Genomic DNA, 22,527 nt, shown 5'->3' with positions numbered 1-22,527 from the left:
GCTTTCACCTGTGACTTAGCTCCACTTTTTATTTCAGTTCAGTTCAGTTGCTCAGTCGTGTCCGACTCTTTGCGACCCCATGAACCGTAGCACGCCAGGCCTCCCTGTCCATCACCAACTCCCGGAGTTTACCCAAACTCATGTCCATTGAGTCAGTGATGCCATCCAACCATCTCATCCTCTGTCGTCCCCTTCTCCTCCTGACCTCAATCTTCCCCAGCATCAGGGTCTTTTCAAATGAGTCAGCTCTTCGTATCATATTCCCCATATACAGATGAAAGATGAAAAAAATGTATTTTTCTGTTGATTTTCCACTTCCTCTATCTGGGACCTCCTGGTTGAGTTGTAGGGTTGTGGAGTATGTGGTATGAGGTGGGGATGATGTGTGTGTGAGAAAAGATGTAGCTGGTTGTGGTGGTCAGAGTGTGTAGCTCCAAGATCAGGCAGGAGCCTACAAAGATGAGGCCCTTGGTTTTCAGTTCCCTTTATTTCCACCAACTCCCCATGACCCCACCCCCTCATCAGCAACATTTTTCTCCAGGGGAAATTTGAATAAAATCAACTGGTAGAATTTGGAGTATGATGCTGATTATGAGACTTCAGTAGATATTTTTCTTTGTTGTTGTTTCTAAAAAATATTTATTTGGCTGCACCACGTCTTAGTTGTGGCACATCAGATCTTTGATCTTCACTGCGGTATATGGGATCTTTTAGTTTTGGCATGAAAAATTTTTAGTCTAGTTTCTTGACCAGTGATCGAACCCAGGCCCCCTGCCACTGGATCACTGGCGAAGTCCCTAGCAGATGTTGATTTGATTATTTAAGAGTGGCCAAGAAAGGGGGGGAGTGATGAAGGTGAGGGTGGAAGGAATTCAGGGCTTACTTGCTGATATTATTTGTATTTCATAATTGTATGCAATTGGAGTCAATTGTATCCCTTTCTCCTTTCCACACTGTCCTGAGGGGGGAAGCTAAGGAGAGGGCAAAGGAGGATAAGTGGAGTTCTAGTGAAGTTTTACAAATCCAAGAAAAATGGAATGTCATGGGATGCTTTGAGTGGCACTGATGCCTACATCATCAACAAGCTAACATGAAGCTGGCAAGGGAACTTGTTAATCTTGTTTCTGCTTTACACACAATACCCAGATCATAAAGCACTGGTAACAATGACATCACTTCACAGATACCCACTCCCTCACATCTAGTTTACCAGAAATAGTCATATATTTCACAGATAGAAACTTAAAAGTTATACACACAATAAGGCTTAGCATTTAATGATTAATGTCAAGAGATTTATATATATTTTATTCTTCAGACACCCTGTGATAATAAGAACTAACATTATGAGTTAACAGATAAAGGCCCTCTGAGGTTCAGAGAGCTCAAGCAACTTGTCCAAAGTCACATACCTGGTGAGTGGGACTTCAGAATTCCCTCTCACCTATGTCTGACAGTGAGATAAATTATTTGACAGTTAAGTAACTCTTGGGCTAAACTGCTTCCCATATAGCCACGGGACAAGCACTCCCTTTTCTGCCTATACCACAATTTTTTTACATTAGTGACACCTACATGGCCTGTATGTTGTACATTCCTCATATGAGGGCAAAGATCGGCTCCATGATCTTAGTCAGTGACACATATTGGTGCTTGTTAGAAAATTTCCAACGAAGGATACCAGGATGATGACTAAAAATGCAGTCTTGGAGTAAGAACAGGTACAGAAGGAAGAAGGGGCCAGGTATTGTCATTAGACAATTTAATGAGCACCTGGACCGGTGTTAGGTGCTGGGGGACATAGTGATGACTAAGCCAGTCACGGACCTTTCACTCAGAAGACTTCATTGTAGAGGTCGAGATCAAGGTCATAATTTACCCGTGTTGCTCAGGAGAAAAAAAAAAAAAAAAGAGTCCTCGCAGGCCCCAGCGTCTGCGGGGTTTTGGCATTCCTGCAGCGCAAAGACACGAATAATAAGCTAGAACTCAGTCAAGTGAAACGCTTTCACGTGACTGAACCTGACCGGCCAGAAGTCTTGAGCTGGTTGTCGTGGGAGATAAAGCACACTGAGCGCGTCGCGCGCGTCCGAGATAAAGGGGTGTGCCCGCCCAGCCCCTGCAGCCAGTTTTTCCCGGCGTTCCTCCATCCCGCAGCACCAGGTGGCGGGGCGGAGGGGTCTTCCACGCCCACCACGAGGAAAAGGGGGAGCGCTGGCCACCCCCGTACTCCTCATCGCCCTTTATGAAACGCTCCTAACTGTGTTCATAGGCGGAATCCGAGGAGTGCAGACTCCGCGAGGGCTGAAAGGTGAGAGCTGCGCCGCGGCGGGGTGTTCCCAAAAGCTAAGCTCCCCACCCCCATCCATTAAATCTCCGTCCCTTTTGCCGTCCTCCAGCAACCTCGCCCGTGCGCTCCTCCCCCAGTCGCTCTCGCCTCCCGCGCTGGGCCTGGTGGGCGGGGCGAGGGCTCCAAACTGCGCGAGAGTTCCGCCCAAGTGCCGCGAGACTCGCCTGCCGCCGCTGCCGCCGCCTCTTACGTCTTTCCCTTTGACAAGTCGCCGCTGCTGCAGCAAAAATAAAGGACGCGGCCACCGCAGCCGCTGCCGCGGGTCGCCGGAGCCCTGTCCCACCCCCGTCAGCTCTGGAGCCGCGTATGGTAACGCCTCCTTTCTGCTCTCCTGGCCGCCTGTGCGTGCGTCCCGCCGGCCCGGCATGGCCGGCCGGAGCCGTTCGGGAGCCACCGCCGAGAGGGGCCGCCGGGGTCCCGGGTGGGCGGCCAGCGGAGGCCTGAGGAAACTCTCCTGGCGCGGTGCGGCTCCCCTGCCCCCTGAGGCCTCTTGCCTCCCAGGCGCCTGCAGAGCCGCGTTAGAAGCCGAGCCGCCGACCCCAGAGGGCGGAGGGACCCGCCCCTCCAGCGGCTTGCTACCTGTCCCTCGGTCCTCGGTGGTCGCATCGCTGACCACCTTCCCCACCCCTTTATCCGCTAACGAGAGCCCCGCCCCCGGCCAGGGCTTGGACCGGGGCGGGCGGTGGGGTGGGGTGGAGTGGCGGCCCGACTCCTTCTCGGGATCCGAGGAGAGCCGCGACCCCGGTGCTCACCGTTATCTTCTCCCTTTTGAGGGGTGGAGGTTGGGACGACGTGCCTTTCAACCCTTTTCTATGCCTTTTGGGTGGGGAAGGCTCATCATCTGGTAAACCTTTCTCCGAATCTTCCGCCTCATAATTTATAAAGCTTCTGCTACAGGGAGAGGAGAAGAGATGCATTGTTAAGTCTCTGGGGTGAGATGAGGAGGATGATGACAGGAGCTGTCTCAAAGAACATGGTGAAACCTTTTTTGTGATGGGTGGCAGGTTCATGGGAGACACGAGGAGGACCAGAGCTGATACCACCTCCCACCTCTCCCAGTAGGTTATGTAAAAGACATGCTGTGCATCGTAGAGAGCTGTAAAACACAGGGACGGACTTTGCCTTAATTGAAAAACGATTTCTGTTATACTGTAGAAAATAAGGATACTCAGGAAACAGGGAATACCAAATCTGAGCAAACTAACCTATCCTTGTAGTTCCATTTCCAGAGGTAGCATGTCAAGCTTAACATTCTGGTTTGTTTCCTAACAGACACTTTAATTTTTTCAAATAGTGTTTGGCTCATCCTTGATTGGGACTTGCAAAACTGTTTTGTTTTATTTGAGTCACTTCTTAGGCTTGCTTGATTAAAACTGGCTATTTCTTCATTAGCACTGGCTGTACTGTATCATCACTATTTCTTTCATTGGGCCCTCTTCCAAAATGATTGTTCGCTAAATGCTCTTGAAAAATAAAACATTAAAAATTATTATCAACTTGATCTAGTACATATGTGTTGTTACAATCATGCCTGTGGTGACGGTGCTGTAAAGGAGTAGTGTTTGTGAAAAGCAAATTAACTTTGATTATTAATGGTGGGAAGAAACTTGTTTACCATAAGGTTTTATAAAACTGACTTCCATTGGTTATTTTTAGACCAAAATCATTGGGTGACATTGTATGTTTCATAGTGCTTTTGTGATTGGAATGTGTTGGACGTGTGCCTTTGACTATGTAGATTTTAGTTAGTGTTTATGCAAGCAAAACTGAGTATCCTAGGTGTCTGTATGCATATATGTGTGTGTATATACACACACATGTATTAAGTACCTGTACACGTTGGTAAATCTTGGAAGTAAATTAAAATGTATTGTTATATTATTTGAGGAAAGAAAGCATTAGGTGGAGCAAAGAATAGTCTTGTAATAATTCCCTCAGGTCACGTGATGGTTGTATATGGCAGAAGGAGACATCTAGGGATGTTGAAACTGGATGCTTTTAAAAGTAGGATAGATTGTCATCTATTTGGGGTTGTCATTGGAATGGATTAAGTGACCTATTAAGGCCTCTTATAATTCTAAACTTTTTATGAATTTTGCTTTCCCTAAGCTCTTATCACTTTGCTTCTTAAATTTCTAGTTATGCTGTTTGCATGTGACGCTTACCCATTCATTTGCTGGTCATGTATTCCATTCCCAATGCAGCCATCCTGGTGGTGTGTGGAGGAGAAAGCAAGTGTTAACATGTCACTTAACTTCTTTGTTAATATTATATAAACATATGAAAATCTTATTTGATTGAAGCAATTTCAGAAGACTTGATTAGGCTGGTTTGGTTAGTAGAGGATGCAAATAATAAATACAATGGAATTCTAATGTCCTAAGCATTTTTTCCTAGAAAAAGACTAAATTACTCAATATTTGAAATTTTTTAAAAAAGACTACATACATTGAACAGCTGATTTTTTAAAATACAGATTTTCAGAACTTAAAATAACAAAATTGATGACTTTGTGGTTTAGGATGTGGAGAAAAGTTTGTATTAGGATAAAAGCAAATTAATTTGTGGAAAAAAGCTTGTATTTTGTGGTTGGACAACTGTGTAATAATAAGTAACGAACTTACTGTAATCTATTGATAATTTTCTATGAAAATAAAACTTTGACTTAACAGACGAATGTGTTATTATGGGTACACGCTGCAGATTATCATGATACTAAAAATGTAGAAATTGGTCATTTTAAAAGGAGTTTGCAAAGCCAGTAAAGTTGCAACAGCAGCAGATTTTTTTTGACTAAAAATTGTAGAAGTTGTAAAAAAACATAAAGTAGGTAATTTACTTTTTAGATGCTAGATCTGATTTTTATGATTTTAGTTTCTTCTGCTGTCACTTACTGGACCCTTTAAATTAATGGGAATGTTAAATTCCAGGTGAGATCCCTGAGCAAGGAATTAAGACAGTTGCATAAAATGATCCATTGATGGACTTTGTTTATTTTTAGCTTTTGAGATTCCCACGTGGCTCAGTGATAAAGAACCTGCCTGCCATTGCAGGAGACAAAGGAGACACAGGTTTGATCTCTGGGTCAGGAAGATCTCCTGGAGGAGGAACTGGCACTCCAGTCCAGTATTCTTGCCCGGAAAATCCCATGGACAGAGGAGCCTAGTGGGCTATAGTCTGTGGGCTCTGTAGTCATTGGGGTTGTAAAGAGTCAGACATGACTGAACACACACACACACACATCACATTTATTTTTAACTTTATTTTGAAATAATGTTAGACTTATAGAAATGTTGCAAAGATAGTACAAAAGGTTCCAGATTCCCTTCACATAGCATCCTCTACTGTTGAGGGCTTACATAACAATGATCAAACCCAGGAAATTTGCATTGGTGAAATATTATTAATTAAATTACAGACTTTATTTGAATGTCACCTGTTTTTTCCCCAGTGTATTTTTTTTTTCTCTTCCAGGATCTAATCCAGGATCCCACATTTCATTTAGTTGTTACATCTTTCTCGTGTCGTCTCCTCCAATCTGTGACAGTTCCTCTGTTTTTCCTTTTCTTTCGTGACCTTGACACTTCTGATGAGTACTAGCCCATTATTTTATATAATTTTTCTCATTTTGTGTTTGTCATGTTTTTTGTATGTTGAGATTGAGGTCCTGTATGTTTGCAAGAAAACTACAGAGGGGATGTGTCCTCAGTGCATGATATTAGAGGGTACATGGTGTTGATGTGTCTTATTGCTAGTGATATTTTAACCTTGATTGCTTAAGGTGAACTCTGCTGTATTCTCCACTATAAAGTTACTTTTCTTCTTTTTGTAGTTGATACATAATCTTAGGGGAGATAGTTTGAGACTATGTGATACACTGTTTCTCCTCAAATTTTCTCCCACTGATTTTAGCAACCATTGGTATATATCCTCTGCAGCAGTTATTATTGTGATATTTTTCCTGCCGGTGATTTTGTACTTCCCTCATTCCTGAAAGAGATGTCCCTTCCTCATTTGTTAAATTATCTATTTTGATGAGTGTGACTTCATGGATATATATTCTAAAGATTCTAATCCAATAGTGTCATCATTTTGTTGCTCAGATTCTTCCAGTTTTGGCCATTAGGAACTCATTCCAGTTGGCCTCCACCCTTGTTTTAGTACTTCCTTATACTCTGGCACCACAGGCTATAGTCTGTGCTCATCTTGTAATTTTCCTTGTATCTGTCCTGAAATCAACTCCTTTTATTGGAGACCAGAATTTAAATCAAGACCTGAATGCTGGGTATGTTCACTAAGGTATCATTTCTCCTAGGCCCTCAGAGGACAGAGCAAGGAAATATATGTATATACTAACCTGCTCACACGTGCAAACAGATATACATGTTTATCTCTATATTTGTCTTTCTCTATATATTAAAACCATATTTGAGTTCATAGTTATATGTTCTATTCCAGTCCCAACACCAGAAGGTTCATTCCAACCTTTTCTTATTTGTAACTTTTTTTTTTCTAATGGTGAGAAACCTGGCTTTCATTATCTGTAATACTGTATACCAATTTATTTGTTCAATTTTAGAATGCACATCAAGTAGTGACCAATTGCTCACCCTTCTGAGGAACATTTGCCAATTAGAGTGCACTATTTGTATACAAGTTTTTTTCTTGTCTTTAACTTTCTAGTATCTTGTCAACATACTGTTTTTCAAAGTTACTTAGGTTAATTCTTTTCTTCCTCATTTCCTTTAGTGTGGTTATATTATTCACCTGTAATGCAGTTAGGTTCTTACTCTGTATTCTATTTTGGGTTCCCCCAGTTCTGGTTGATTTTTATTTATTTTGGTATATGAGACATTGCTATTACTAAAATATACTTAGAAAATTGTCACTTCTTACTCCCACTACCCTGGTCCCATTCTCTTCTCCCCACCTTTTCCCTCGCCTGTTTTCCATGACTTTAGGTAACCAGTTTTTTTAGTTTCTGGTTTATCCTTCCATTGTCTCTTTTGCACAAATGAATAGATTGTGTGTGTGTGTGTGTGTGTGTGTTTTACATTTCTTTTTCCCTTTGCGTACAGGTTTTTAAATTGAGGTACAATTCACACAACACAAAGCCTCCTTTTCTGAAGTGTACAAAATCATTGTTTTTCGGTCTATTCATAAGGCTTTGCAGCCATTACCACTAGCTAATTTAGAACATTTTCATTACCCTGAAACGAAACCCTGTATTCATTAGTAGTCACTTCCTGTTCCCCTTTCCCCAGCCACTAGTAACCATTAGTCTACTTTCTGTTTGTATGAATTTGTCTGTTCTGTTCATTTCATGTAAATGTGGAATTATATAATATGTGGACTTTTGTGCCTAGCTTCTTTCACTTAATGTAATCTTTTCTAGGTTCATCTATGTTGTAGGCTGTGTCAGTACTTCATTCCTTCCTATGACTGAATAATATTCCATTATATAAATATATCACACTTTGTTCATCCATGCACACTTATTGGACATTTGATTTTCATTTTTTTAGCTATTATGAACATTCAGATACAAGTTTTTATGTGGACATATGTTTTCAGTTCCTTTGGGTTTATATTTGGGAGTGGAATTACTGGTTCATAAGATAACTTTTTGAGGAACTGCCAAATTGTTTTCCAGTTCCTTTCTTTCTTATATGAAGAATGGCATGGTATAGATATTCTGTGCACCTTTTTTCAGTGTAAGAGTGTGTCCTGGAAATCACTCCAACAGTTCATCCTTTTGAAGTGATCCTTTTGATATTCTGCATTCTTATTTTTTTAATTAAAGTTTTTAAAATTTATTTTTGACTGCACTATGTGGCTTATGGGATTTTAATTCCCTGAGCAGGGATTGAACCTGGGGCCCTAGCAGTGAGAGTGCTGAGTCCTAACCACTGGACCACCAGGGGATTCTCAGATATTCTCCATTTTTTTTTTTTTTTAATAGCTGTATAGTACTCTCCTGTGTAGATGTGTCCTCAGTTATTCAGTCATTCTTCTTTGAGTATTATGTTGCTTCTTACATTTTGCATTTATAAACAATTTTATAGTACATGACCTGTGTATATGTATTTTTGTAGTGTAAAAGATATATTAATATCTTCAGGGTAGATTTTTATAAATGGGATTGCTGGGTCAAAATTTCTGTACATATGTAATTTTGCTAGAGATTGCTAGATTTTTCTCCAGAAGGATTGTACTAATTTGTATTCCTATCAGTAATGAGAGCACCTGTTTTCACCACAGCCTTAACCAACAGAATATGTCATTGTGCTTTCTATTTTTTTTTTTCTGTCAGAGACGACTGATTTTAAAAAGTGCCCTGCAGTTATTTCAGTGACCTGAATCTGTTGTGAAAGGGCACTTATTGCCTGCCATTGGCAGATTCTTATAGCTTGAAAGTGAAATATATTGTCCACTAATATTCTACTGATACATGCAGGTTATTTTGTGCAGGGGAAATTGACTAGAATGCAGTTCCCTGGTCTAGCTAGGATTGCTCATTTGAGACTTTTTGTATTTAATGAAGTTGCTGCGTTGATTCATAATACCTTGCTCTGAAATACTTGTGGAGTTTAACAAAGGATAACTGAAATTGTGAGGAGAGTTTTGTTACCTCTAGAGTATGTATGAGATACTAATTATTGGTTCACACTGTCTGCTAGTTATTTTGAACAGGACATACAGGACCTATTGACACTATGGTTTGATAGTTATTTGACCAGTAATGGCTTTATCTGGAACCTGTTTTATTTCCATGTGAAAGAAGGCCAGTCTTAAGGAAGGTGAAATCAAGAGTCTGAAGTTCTGGGTTAGGATAATCCTGTCAGATTTTAGTGGTGCCAGTAACCAAGACAACATGAAAAACATCCCCATCTTACAAGGAAACTTGTTTTGCCCAGTGAGGCTGGGGATTTAGGTTTTTTCCCCAAAAAGGACATTGTTCCAGGTGCTTGGAACAGATTAATGAAAAAAAGATTCTTGTACTAGAGGAGCTTACATTCTAGTGATTTTTTTGATGAACTCATGTTCTCAGGAAGATAGATACTAAGTTCTGATAGAATCAGTAAAGGTCTGGTGTAGTCTTAAAAACACCTTTGGTGGTATAAAAACCTCAAATAACACTTTATTTTACTGATTACATAGAGAAGCCATGAAAAGTTTACCACCGAATGGTAACTTATGTTGTTCACCAATTTTTTTTCTCTCATTTTAAGTGATTTCTACTATTGCTACTAGTAGTGTGTGGTAGTCACTCAGTCATGCCCAGCTCTTTGCAATGCCATGGACTGTAGCCTGTCAGGCTCCTCTGTCCATAGAACTCTCTAGCCAAGAATACTGGAGTGGGTTGCCATTTCCTTCTCCAGGGGATCTTCCCGACCCAGGGATTGAACTCTGGGCTCCTTCATTGCAGGCAGATTCTTTACCATCTGAACCACCAAGGAAGCCCAATAGAATAATAATAGTAGAATAATAGTATACTATAGTTTTTTCCTCAACTGTGGTTCCATGAGAGAACTAAACTCTAATGTTCTAGGACATTTGAGCATTAATTGTATGTGAAGAATTAGCTCCTGTCCAGTGCATCCAGAATGTCACTAGTTACGTACTGTCCTTGGGAGAACTGAGAAAAGGTTTACTCCGGCATTCATTTCAAGTTTTATGGTTCAAAACCTAGTTTTTATGAACCTAGCTGACGAAGGTCATTGTCATTATATAATAGTTAATTAGGTGTTTTTTTTTTTCCCCTGACTTATTAACACTTATTAGCAGAGTGTTGTTGGATAAGTTTTAATCTCTTAGGCTGTTACCTGATCTATAAAATGTTTGATAGTTGCTGCCTCATAGGGCTCATGTGAAGCTCAATATTTTGGCCACCCAGTGTGAAGAGCTGACTCATTGGAAAAGATCCTGTTACTAGGAAAGATTGAAGGTAAAAGGAGAAGGGGGTGGCAGAGGATTAGATGGTTAGATAGCATCAGTGACTCAATGGACATCAATTTGACCAAACTCTGGGAGATAATGGAGGACAGAAGAAGCCTGGTGTTCTGCAGTTCGTTGGGTCACAAAGAGTTGAACGTGACATAGTGACTGAACAACAGGGCTCGTGTAAAGATTAGAAAAGTTTTTTTCCATCTACATTTATCCATTTCTGTGACTTTAAAAACTAAGTGTTAATTGACTTCCACATTTATATCTTCAGCCCAGACCCCTTCCTTGAGGTACAGGGTCATAGTTCATCAGCTTATTCCACATCTCATTTGGTTGTCTAAAAGACTTCTCAAACATAGAAGTTGTGATTCTCGTCCTCACCATTTTCTTTGAATGTACCCTTAGTAAATTGGCAGGATCAATTAACTAGTCACTCAGACCAAAAAACTTGGTGTCAACTGTGCCTCTTTTGTTTATACCCTATAATCAGACCATCAGCAAATCTTTCTAGTTCTATCTTTTGAATATATTTCTAATTTGATCAGATGTTACCATCTCTGTCTTATTACTCTGGTCTAAACCACCATCATCTCCTGGGTAGATAATTAAAATAGTCTCTTAACTATTTTCTCACTTGATCTCCTACAGTCTCTTCTGTGTTTCATAGCTAGAATGGTCTTTTTAACTGTTCATCAGGTAGGCCACTCCTCTGTTTAATGCATTGTAGTGACTTCCTTTTGTAGTTAAAATAACATCTAGATTCCTAGCCATGGCCTATAAAGTCCTCTTTGATGTAGTCCTTGTCTGCCTGTCTCTGTTCACTCCATTTCTGCTGCACCGAGCTTCCCTATATTCTTTGATCATGCTGGGTGCATTCCCAGGGCTTAATGCTTGTTCATGCACTGCTCTTCCTTCAGGTCTCTGCACTGCTTGCTCCCACACATCATTCGTGTCTGCTTAAAAAGGGGTTCAGAGAGTCTACTTCTTTAGAGAGATCTCCAATGATCATACTATACAAACTAGTGATCACCTTGCCCCTTATTTCTCCTTGTCTCTCTCGCTTTTTTTTTTTTTATGGTGTGCTTTCTGAAAAGTAGTGATTTGTCTACTTGTTTATTACTTGTCTTCCTCACTAGAATGTAAACTCTGAGAGTAGGAACTTTATATCCTGTTCATTCCAGTGCCTAGAAAAGTCCCTGACCCACAGTAAGCCAGAGATGCAACTCTAGGAAATTGTATGTGTAGTAAAATTATCTAAATTAGATTAAGTGAGTCTACCTTTTAAAGATTTTAAACCAAAGGAGAACTATTAAACAGTTAAATGATGCTGTGATTTTTTTTTGCATTAAATACTTATATGTGAAATGTTAAGATTTAGAACTTACTATCAAGATTATATATTTATGCAAAGGATGTGCTAAGTAACATTTAAAGAATAAGCTTGGAGTGTATCTCTTCTGTTTGTTGTAGTGTTTAACATTCTTTGGTTGTCCTCTAATTATAATGTTAGTGATGTTGATGTTATAATAATATTTCCTCTTACTCTGGCAAACTATTTTTCCTCACTCTAAATTCTTGATTTAAAGTTTCTGTTGATCTTGATTTTGGAGGGGAATGTGTTATTATCTGAGCTTTTTCTTTTTAAACTTAATATAGAAGCATTTATAGACACCCTTCTAAATATTGTCATTTAAAATTTTTTATGTATTTATTTTTTTTGGCTTTTCTCAAGATGCGGTGAGCTGGGGCTACTCTCTAGTTACATGAGCGTCTCATTGTGGTGGCTTCTCGTTGCAGAGCATGGGCTCTAGGGTGCTCAGTCTTCAGTAGTTGCTGCACGTGGGCTCAGTAGATGTGGTTCCTCGGTTCTAGAGCACAGGCTTAATAGCTGTGGTGCACAGGCTTAGTTGCTCAAGCCTGACATGTGGGATCTTCCTGGATCAGAGATCGAACCCATGTCTCCTGCTTTGGCAAGTGGATTCTTTACTACTGAGCCACCAGGGAGGCCACGTTTGCCATTTTTAAAGACCTTTCCTGTTAGTCACTATACAGTAAAAGTGTTCATGAAAAGTTTTGTGTGATATAATTCAAATAAGCAAATTTGCTAACTGATAGTATTAGAAATCTAGGATAACCTAGGAATATTATATTATTTATGTGTTAATATAATTTAAAAGCATGTGGGGGGCTAGTATCTTTTATATAAGGTATCACTGAACTTTCTTACACATCTGAGCATTCAGTGATATATATTTAAATTTTGTCAGTAGTATAATCATAGTTTCTGACTTCTCAAAATTGAATATTCTTTTGAAAAGAAGGAATGATGAAGAATGATGGAGAGATTTATATAATTTAGTGAAGGTGGTATGGTGTAATGGACAGATGCACATATGAAGAATTAATATTGGGTAACACTTATTGAGTATTTATTGTACACCAGGCACTATTGTAAGAACTTTGCTCTGTTGTATAAATCATCATATTAAATCTGGTTGAATTGTTTATTATTTAAACCAATTTAACTTATTTATTTTGTAGATAGGAGATTGAAGCACACACAGAAAGGTGCTTGCCCAAGATCTTGTAGCTAGTAAATAGTGGCGCCTGTATTTGAATTCAGTAACAGAGGCAGATGTTGGTAGAAACTGTGGGGCAGGGGATGGAAACAGCCAGCCAGTGATTGTTTTATCTGATTTAAAATCCCATCCAAATAATGTCATTTGAGCAGGTCTGTTTTACATAGGTGTTCAGAAACTCATGTTGACAAAGGCAGACTTTTAAGTGCCGTGTATTGCTTTGACTTTTTAAAAAATAATTTTATTTTTTTATTTTGGCTCGCTGGGTCTGTTGCTGTGGGGGCTTTTTTCTAGTTGCGGTGAGCTGGGGCTACTCTCTAGTTGTGGTGCTTGGGCTTCTCTTCTCACGTGTGTGCTTAATTTGCTCAGTCGTGGCTGAATCTTGCGGCCCCATATACTGTAGCTTGCCAGGCTCCTCTGTCCATGGGCTTCTCCAGGCAAGAATACTGGGGTGAGTTGCCATTTCTGACCCAGGAATCGAACTCTGGTTTCCTGCATTGCAGGCCGTCTGAGCTACAAGGGAAGCTCTCTTTTCATAGTGGTGTTTTTCTTGTGGAACTTGGCTCTAGGGCGCCCCTGCTCCCAGGCTCTAGAGCACTGGCTTAGTAGCTGTGGTGCACAGGCTTAGTTGCTCCTTGGCATGTGGGATCTTTCTGGATCAGGGATTGAACCAATGTCTTCTGTGTTGGCAGGCAAATTCTTTACCACTGAGCCACTAAGGATGCTGCTTTGACTTCTTAAAGAATGTTTCTATCAATAGTTTTCTTCTGCCAAAGAAGGTAATAGGTGTTAGAGGAGAACAACAGTTGGAATAAGGATTGAACTTTGCTATTTTAAAAAGGTGAATGTTAGTGAATTTTTATACCCTGAAATAAGTTTTTCTTGGTAGACCTTGAAACAATGATATTAAGTAGCGAGTTTAGTCTGAAAACTGTCTGGAGTGCAAACAAGTAGTAAAATAATAATGCCTCACATTTGTATATAGCTTTTCACTTTCCCGAGTAGTTAGGGAAACATCTCAATTTATCTTTGTAACACCTCTGTGGAATAGGCAGGATAGATATTTTGCCATTTGATAAGTTTCCATAGAGGAGAAAGGTGCTTGCCTAAGGAACAAGCCTTTGAATAACCTCTAGTTGCTAGACTCTGTTTTATGAAGATGCTATTCATAAAGGACATCACTGTTGCTTTGCAAAACTGCCAGAGTGTAAGTGGTGGATTTCTGCATTGTATGGTGTTATAGACTTATCTCTTACATTAGTGATTGAGAAGTTCTTCATCTGGAGGCAGAATATACTTGGCATGATGAATTTGGGCAAAGATGGCCTATTGTAATTGGTATGTTCTTAGTGTTTGTTATGCTTAAAGCCTAGACATTTTTAAGAAATACAGCTTAGGTTAAAAATATAATTCTTGTAGCAACACAGTTGTAATCTTTTTTAAATTGATATTTTTCGTTAAGACCTTTTCCAGTTAGGCTATAATAATATTGATACTGTTTTGTTTATATTGTAGATTAGCATAGGAGTAGGGCACTTTGATTCTTTGAAATCTAGAAGGGTGTTTTGATAGCTTCTGAAAAGACTCACGTAATGTGTGACAGTAGGGAAATGCTGATAAAAATTTAGTATGTCACCTAACATACTAACACCTAACAGTATTCCTCCTGTTCATTTTGAAACTATTCTGAATTGCACTGATTAAATTGGTCTGAGATTTTAAGAGGAATTTTTCAAAACTCTTAAAAGATATGCTGTATAAGGGAATAAAATCAGGTGCAAATTTACAGAATCACTTCATTTTAATGATGGTTGAAAAAATGTGACATTGTTTTTCAGATGATTGCTGAATGTTTTGTATTTTTAAGTTGCATCTTTCAGTTCTCAGTGTTATTCTCTTCTTCCGTGGTGCTGTCTTGTAATTGCCTCCTTGTTACCACCCCCTCCCTCTTCGTCTGCCATCTGTTGGCTTGGCTTTTTATTTCACTATAGGGAAGGCAGGAAAGAGTTCTTGTACACAAGATAAAACTAGTCCTGTTTGGAGCTTAGTGAGCTGGAGCATCTATACAATATGTCTTCTGATGATAAATTCCAGAAGTACCATAAGCCCACAGGAATAGTAGCAATGACTCTGCAATACTGTCTACAACTTAAATAAAAATTAAAAAAAATTATAATTAGACTATTATTTTCATGGAAAGCCATAAACTGGCTGGATATTATTAACAGGCTTGTAAATAAGAATTAATTACATAGGAGAGTTTAGCATATTGAGTATTCGTGAAATTCTTGTCAAATGATTTCATACTTTATAAACTTGATTTGTTCATGGTAAACTTAAATTCACTTATGCATGACTGTGCATTAATCTTTTATGGGAATACATAGAGGCTATTTGCAGTCCTAGGTAGATAACTCAATTCCAAGACAGTGTTTATTTAAAAAAATATTTTTATTATAAAATCTTTTAAACATATACTAAAAGTAGAAAGAAAACTATAAAGCGCTCCCATGTACCTATCATTGAACCTTCATGAATTATTATAGACAATCTTATTTTCTTTATATTTCTGTCTACCACTACACACTCCCAGTTCTGGACTTTTTTGAACCATACCCTGGACATATTTAATTTGTAAATTTTAGGTATTTCAATATGACCTCTAAAAGATAGTCATTTTCTCTTTTTATTAAGTAAGCATAATACCATTATCTTAAAAAGTTTTATAACAAGGTGTTAATGTCATCAAACATGTAGTCAGGTTTTGTATTTTTCTGATTGTTTTATATACATACACAGTTGGCTTGAAGTGGATTCCAAATAAGGTCTGTAGTTTACAATTATCTTGTATATTAAATCACTTTTAATCTTTAGGCTCGCCTTCCTTTTTTTTTTTCCCTTTTTTTTTTGTTATTTTAAGAAACCAGGTTTTTGAGAAGTTTCCCATAGTCTCATTTTGCTGATTGCATCTCTGTACTGTAAATGTCATTTAACACGTTCTGTCCCCAGAATTTCTTGTAAATTGATAGATTTGTCAGGTTTTTTTTTTTTTTTTCTTTTGGTAGGTGTACTTCATAGGAGAAATCTGTGTTCCATCAGGTCTTGTTCTCTTTTTGTGATATTGGCAGTTATTGATAATCATTCATTAGGGACTGCAAAATAGTGAAATTCTGTTGTTCATGTATTAGATGTTTTGGTTTTTTTTAAGATGGTGTTTTTTAGGATAGTCCTTCAACAGTGTAAATTGTACATTTTGGGCCTTGTATTTATATCTGAACGGGTTCTGGGATGATTTGACAAAATTCTTTTAAAAAGGAAAGAGTGCAGATCTTTATTATTGAAAATCCAGAAAAAACTTGGGAATCTAGAGTTTTACATTTGGCCAGTAAATAGCTGAACATCCTATCATGAGATAACAGCTTGTCTCGTAATATGTGTAGCTGGTCATTGGGGTTTGTTCTTTTGCAGTCTATGTTCATTTTCAGAAATTTCAAAAGTAATTTGTTTAGGGCAGCAGTTATTAGTTTTTTGAGTCTGATTTCTTGGCATGAATTTGAGAATAGGCTTTGGTGTGAATCAGATTTAAGAAATTTTGAGTTAATGTAACATAGCATAATTTGTATTAAAAGTTCTTTGACAACTAAAGCAGCAGCACTTCCCAGTGTAGATCCTTGACAAAAAGGTTTTGAGGTCAAGCAAACTGATATACTATGTGTACTTTTTCCTTTCTTGATACTTAATATAGTACGTGTTAACACGTAAAAGACCTACAGTAAGGAACCTGTTTAATATTAACTCAACATTTTCCAAATTTATTTGATAACTGAGGCTTCCCCTTGTTCCCCCATAGCATCTTGAAGAACTAATGGAACAAATTTTCCAGAGGAATCAGGTTTTGGGAAATATGAATTGGGTTTGAACAGAGAATAAATAAAAATAGCTAATGATGATGAGTGTGTGTTACTTCACTACAGTGATGTGGGGAAATTTTTGATAGATAATAAGATGGAAGGTATATATGTATATATGTGGGTGATTCATGTTGCTATATGGCAGAAACAATACTGTAAAGCAATTATCCTCCAATTAAAAATAAATAAATAAAAATTTAAAAAATAATACATTTTTTCCAGTGAGAATAAAAGAAAGAGGCAAATGTTGTTTATCTTAGCCCGTAAGCATTATACTTTTAGAGAAGCCATGTTAGGAAAGGACTTCAGTCATATATAACATTACATGCTAGGCACTGTTTTCAGTCCTTTATATATAATTTGTAATTTGTTCATCTTTACAACAAACTTATCCAGTAGGTATACTGTTGTTATCCCAGTTTTACAGATAAGGAAATTGAGGCACAGAGAGATTAAGCAAATAGTTCGAAGGTTACACTGCAGAGTTGTTGATACAGCAGAACCAGAATCTAAACCTAGGCACCTGGCTCCAGAGTCCTTGTGCATAGCCACTGCTCCATACTGCAAGATGTGGCAGATGGAGATCATGAAATACAAATTAGATTAAGAGGGGATATAAACTCTGCTTGAAAGGACCATACATATTTTCTTTAACTTTCAGGCAGTCAGTGTCTGAGAAAAGAATGTGGAGAGCTGACTGTGTCCCAGTGAAGATAGAAAACATGGAAACCTGGAAACTGTTATCCATAAAAAAGGTACACCTCTCAAAGATATAGATTAGATGAATGTAAGTAGAATGCTGAGTTAAGAGGACACTGTTATACCAGAATTTCAGATTAGAAGGGAATTGGAGCTTACTTTATAAGACCCCTTCATTTTACATATGAGATCTGAGGTTCCACAGTTGGTTCATGTGCTTGTAGTAGTAATCATAGCTCACTTAAGTGTACTTCATTTTGCATTTGTACTTCATTCTACATTCATGTAGACTCTTGTTTGATCCTCTAAACAATCCTGAAAGGCAGGTAGGTCCTATATTTTCTACAACAAAACTGGGTTTTGAATTTTTTTTTTTCTTGGTGGGGGCACATACCACATGGCATGCAGAACTTCCTTGATCAGGGATCAAACCGGTGCCCCTTGCATTGGAAGCACAGAATCTTAACTGCTAGACCACCAAGGGAGTCCAAATCTGGTTATTGAATTTAGATATGGTGCATCCTAAAGGCTAAAATTTCGTATACTAAATCACATTGCCTCGGTTCTTAATGAATAACATGTAAAAGTAGTGCACACTTTTGGAATGAGATGACTTGGGTCAGAAAGAAAACCTGCATTTTGACAAATGGAAGTGACTCCCTCCTAAGTGTAAAAGATAGTATGTGCTAATTGGAAACAGTAATTTTTAGGTGGTATAGAGGAAAATAAAAAAGTAAAAACTACCTCACCGCACAGAGTAACCACTGTTAAATTCTAATGTGTAGTTCTTGAGATTTTTTTTCTAGATTTTTATATACTCAGAGAATTGTTTCAAAATTATATGTATATATATATATATATTTATTGCTTTATAACCTAACATGTTGTGTTCTTAAAAGAGAATAATCATAGGCATTTGATCTTTTGCCTCTAACATAGTAAAAAAGGTACATGAGCGACAGTAGGCATAAACTGATAGCATCCTGGACCAACTGAAATGTGCCGTCCCTTCCCTAGTACACTCAGTTTAATAGCGGACCTGTTAGTAACAGGGTGAATAGATTAAAAAACCTGTTTGGGGTTAGATTAATTTAAGGAGGCAGTGAGTTTCACTTTCTATAGTTTCAGTTAACCAACTGTCAACCATGGTCTGAAAATATTAAATGGAAAATTCCAGAAATAATTCATAATTTTTAAATTGCTTGCCATTCTGAGTAACTTGATTAAATCTTTGGTGGTTCTGCTCCATAAATCACCCCTTTGTACAGTGCTTGAGTTCAAGGAACCCTTATTTTACTTAAAATACAACAAAAGCAGTGATGCCGGTGATTCGGATATGCTAAAGAAACAGGTGCTTCCTTTAAGGGAAAAGTGAAAGTTCTCAACTTCATAAAGAAAATTGTGTGCTGAGGTTGCTAAACTCTCTGATAAGAATGAATCTTCTACCTGTGAGATTGTGAGGAAGGAAATAGAAAATTGGTAATAGTTTTGCTGATGCCCCTCAAATTGCTTAAGTTTATGGCTACAGTGCCTAAGTGCTTAGTTAAGATGGGAAGGGCCATTGTATTTGTACCATAAGATGTTTTGAGAGAAGGACCATAATTCACGTAACTTTTATTATGGTATATTTTTATATATACTGTTTTACGGTATATTGTTATATTCTATTTTATTATTGTTAATCTCTTACTATTCTAATTTATACATTAAACTTTATAATGTATATATGTATTGTATATGTATACATATATATAATGTACATAATGTATAAGTATATATATACTGTAAAAGTGTATAATGTTTAAGTCCATGGTCTGTACAGTCCATGGAATTAATTCTCCAGGCCAGAATACTGGAGTGGGTGGCCTTTCCTTCTCCAGGGGATCTCTCCAACCCAGGGATCGAACCCAGATCTCCCGCATTGCAGGCTATTCTTTACCAGCTGAGCCACAAGGGAAGCCCAAGAATACTGGGGTGGGTAGCCTATCCCTTCTCCAGCAGATCTTCCTGACCCAGGAATCAAACTGGTGTCTCCTGCATTGCAGGCGGATTCTTTACCAACTGAGCTATCAAGGAAGCGCAGTGTATGTATAGGGAAAACATAATATATTTGGATTAGGTACTGGCCATAGTTTCAGGTATCCACTAGGGGTCTGGGAACATATTTCTTGCAGATCAAGAGTGGATACTGCACTGTAGTATAAAGCTTTATTTTAGTGTTTTTTTCCTGTAGAATTTGGGATCATTGATTGTTTTGTAGTTTTATGTGGAAAAAACTCTTTTCACACTATACTGGATTAAAAGACAAGTAACTGAGACTCTTAAGAAAACATTAAAAAGAATAAAGTATAAGTTTTTTGAAACAGTCTAAATATGGGCTTTTTTAGTGAGTTTGTGTGTTGTGTGGGGGTTATGTAACCATCTCTAATTATCAATATACTGTTGCAGTGGTGGGAGGGGAAAGGAGCCTATTGTGTTGGATTGTGGAAGGGTTCTTTATACTTGAAGTTGGTTCTTTAGCAACTCTCGCTTTCTGTTTTCATGACTACATCTAGTAGTTTGCTTTGTTAATCATTCTCTTTACCCAAGCACATTTTTGGCATGATCTTATTTTCAAAATGTTTTCTTTTTGAGGATTAGATTATATTGTATTTACATCTCTTAATATTTCCTTGTTAGTTTTAAATTGATAGTAAAGCTTATGATTTTAGGCATGCTAGTTCTTTTGCATTTCCATATAAATTTTAAAGTAAGTTCATCTATAGATGCAAAAAAATCTTGCTGTGATTTTGATAGATATTGTACTAAATCTCTAGATCATTTGGAGGGAGAACTGGCATTTTTATATTTAGTCCTCCATTCTAGGAACATGGTGTATCTCTTCACTTATTTAGAACTCCTTTGATTTCTTTCATCTGTGACTTGCAAGTTTTAGCCTATAGATCCTGTATATGTTTTGTTAGTCTTGCATCTACGTGTTTTATTTTTTTAAAAGTTTAAAACCTTTCAATCAGAGTATCATATATCTTCATAGAAGTGTATGTAAACTAAATATACAGCTTGATTACTTTCATGGAGATGGAATTATTTTCAAATTTTGCTATTTTCTGTTAACTTGAGAGATTTTCAGGAGGGAGGTAGGATTCAAGATGAAGGAAGGAAAAAAGTTTTCCATTTCTCCTTTGTCAGGTTTTCATAGTGTGACTTCATTGTTTTGTTTAAAGGTGAATTCTCAAGGAACATAGTCATAGATAGTTAAGCTCATTTCCAAATTAACTTTGCCATTTAGATTTTTTCTATTGTAATTTACCACCATTCATGTTACAATAGATTAACTTTGATGTTTTCTAATATAAGAAATTCATGACTATTTCAAAACAATGAAGATGCGGGTTAAAGATTTAAGAGATGGAAAGATCTGCCTTCTCATTTTTGTTGAACTGGTTATTCCCTGCTCGTTAGCTTCCTTCTGTGTACTTTGTACAGGGCACAAGCTTAAGTAAACTTGTCATCTTGCTGTCTGGTTTTTATCTTCTAAGAAGGGTAGGCAACTTAGGGTCTATGTTTATAGACCGCCCTGGTCCATTTTGAGTAAGATTCATTATTCTAATTCTGAGTTTACAAAGATGATATCATTATAATTACTTCAAATAACCATGTATCAGGGAAATTTAAAGTGGTATTTGATTAATACAGATACTCCAGGAATAAATGAGTTTGTTACGTATGCTCCACCAGGAAGGACATGGTTAATAATAGAAAAACTATATGTATCATTTAACTCCTCTGTATATTCTTATTGTAAAAGATACTCTTTTTCTTTTTTTAAAAAAGAATTTTTTTTTCTCCCTTCATTTTTATTACTGGAGCTCAGCTATGCTTGATTTAGCTATTTCTGTCCACTTCCACAGACTCTTATTTTGAAAAGATTTTAAGTCTATAGAAAAGTTGAAGAATAGTACAACAAACTCCTATGTGCTTTTCATTTAGTTTCATAGATTGTAACACTTTGTTGTGGGTGCTTTTTTTCTTTTCTCCAAACATACCCCCCACCCTCCCCCCACCACACAATTTGCTTTATGTGAGAGAAGTTGTAGTCACTAAGATATTCCCTCACCCCCTCAACCTAAAAAAAAAAAAAAAAATTTCAGGTGTGCATCTCCTAAAAATAAGGACATTTCCCAGTGTAACCACAATACCTTTATTGTGGAAGTGAAAGTGAAGTCACTCAGTCGTGTCCGACTCTTTGTGACCCCATGGACTGTAGCCTACTAGGCTCCTCTGTCCATGGGATTTTCCAGGCAGTAGTACTGGAATGGATTGCCATTTCCTTCTCCAGGGGATCTTCCCAACCCAGGGATTGAACCCAGGTCTCCCACATTGTAGACAGATGCTTTAACCTCTGAGCCACCAGGGAAGTCTTTATCATACCTAAGGAAAATAACATGAATTCATTATCTAATATGCAGTGTCTGTATTTAAATTTTTTGTCTTCCACTTATCTTTTATGCCTTTTTTTTTTCTGATTCACAATTCAGTCATATTCACATATTACTTTTGGTTTCTTTGTCACTTTAGTCTCTTTTAGTCTAGAACAATCCCTTGCTTCCTTCCCCTCTTTTTCAGTGATACTAACTTTATTGAAGAATTAATCTAGGCCATTTGTCTTACATAATATACTACAATCTGAATTTGCTGATTGTTTCTTTAAGATTATGTATGAATTTCGGGATAGCTATATAAGTGGTACGTGCTTTTTGTGTCACCTCACAAGGCACCTAATGCCATTTTTTCCATTATCAGATCAGATCAGTCGCTCAGTTGTGTCCAACTCTTTGCGACCCCATGAATCGCAGCATGCCAGGCCTCCCTGTCCATCACCAACTCTTGGAGTTCACTCAGACCAACGTCCGTCGAGTCAGTGATGCCATCCAGCCATCTCATCATCTGTCGTCCCCTTCTCCTCCTGCCCCCAATCCCTTCCAGCATTAGAGTCTTTTCCAATGAATCAACTCTTCGCATGAGGTGGCTAAAGTACTGGAGT

At 37.9% G+C, this 22,527-nt stretch overlaps 1 protein-coding gene and 1 non-coding gene across 40 annotated transcripts in view; one reads left to right on the top strand and one right to left on the bottom strand.

Moving 5' to 3' along the window:
• The first annotated feature begins 2,170 nt into the window (after positions 1 to 2,170).
• The window catches only part of HERC1 (HECT and RLD domain containing E3 ubiquitin protein ligase family member 1), a 214,403-nt gene continuing 194,046 nt past the window's right edge, over positions 2,171 to 22,527 (top strand). For 15 of the 39 annotated variants that reach the window (XM_086321427.1, XM_086321420.1, XM_086321412.1 and 12 more), the window contains exon 1: positions 2,479 to 2,656. The gene's annotated coding sequence lies outside the window, so the exon portion shown is untranslated. Of the gene's footprint in view, positions 2,309 to 2,473; positions 2,657 to 17,445; positions 17,540 to 22,527 lie in introns of those variants that run through there. The other 24 variants (XM_086321422.1, XM_086321413.1, XM_086321421.1 and 21 more) reach the window with 7 other exon arrangements.
• On the bottom strand, positions 8,199 to 8,272 carry TRNAE-CUC (transfer RNA glutamic acid (anticodon CUC)). The gene has a single exon. It is a non-coding gene; the product is annotated as a tRNA-Glu (tRNA).

The sequence above is a fragment of the Bos grunniens genome, chromosome 10, assembly GCF_055505025.1.
Source record: "Bos grunniens cultivar Pamir isolate PY7600 chromosome 10, Bosgru_T2T1.0, whole genome shotgun sequence".
NCBI classification, from domain to species: Eukaryota; Metazoa; Chordata; class Mammalia; order Artiodactyla; family Bovidae; genus Bos; species Bos grunniens.
Note: the sequence above shows the minus strand (reverse complement) of the source record. Positions and strands in the feature narration are given on the sequence as shown.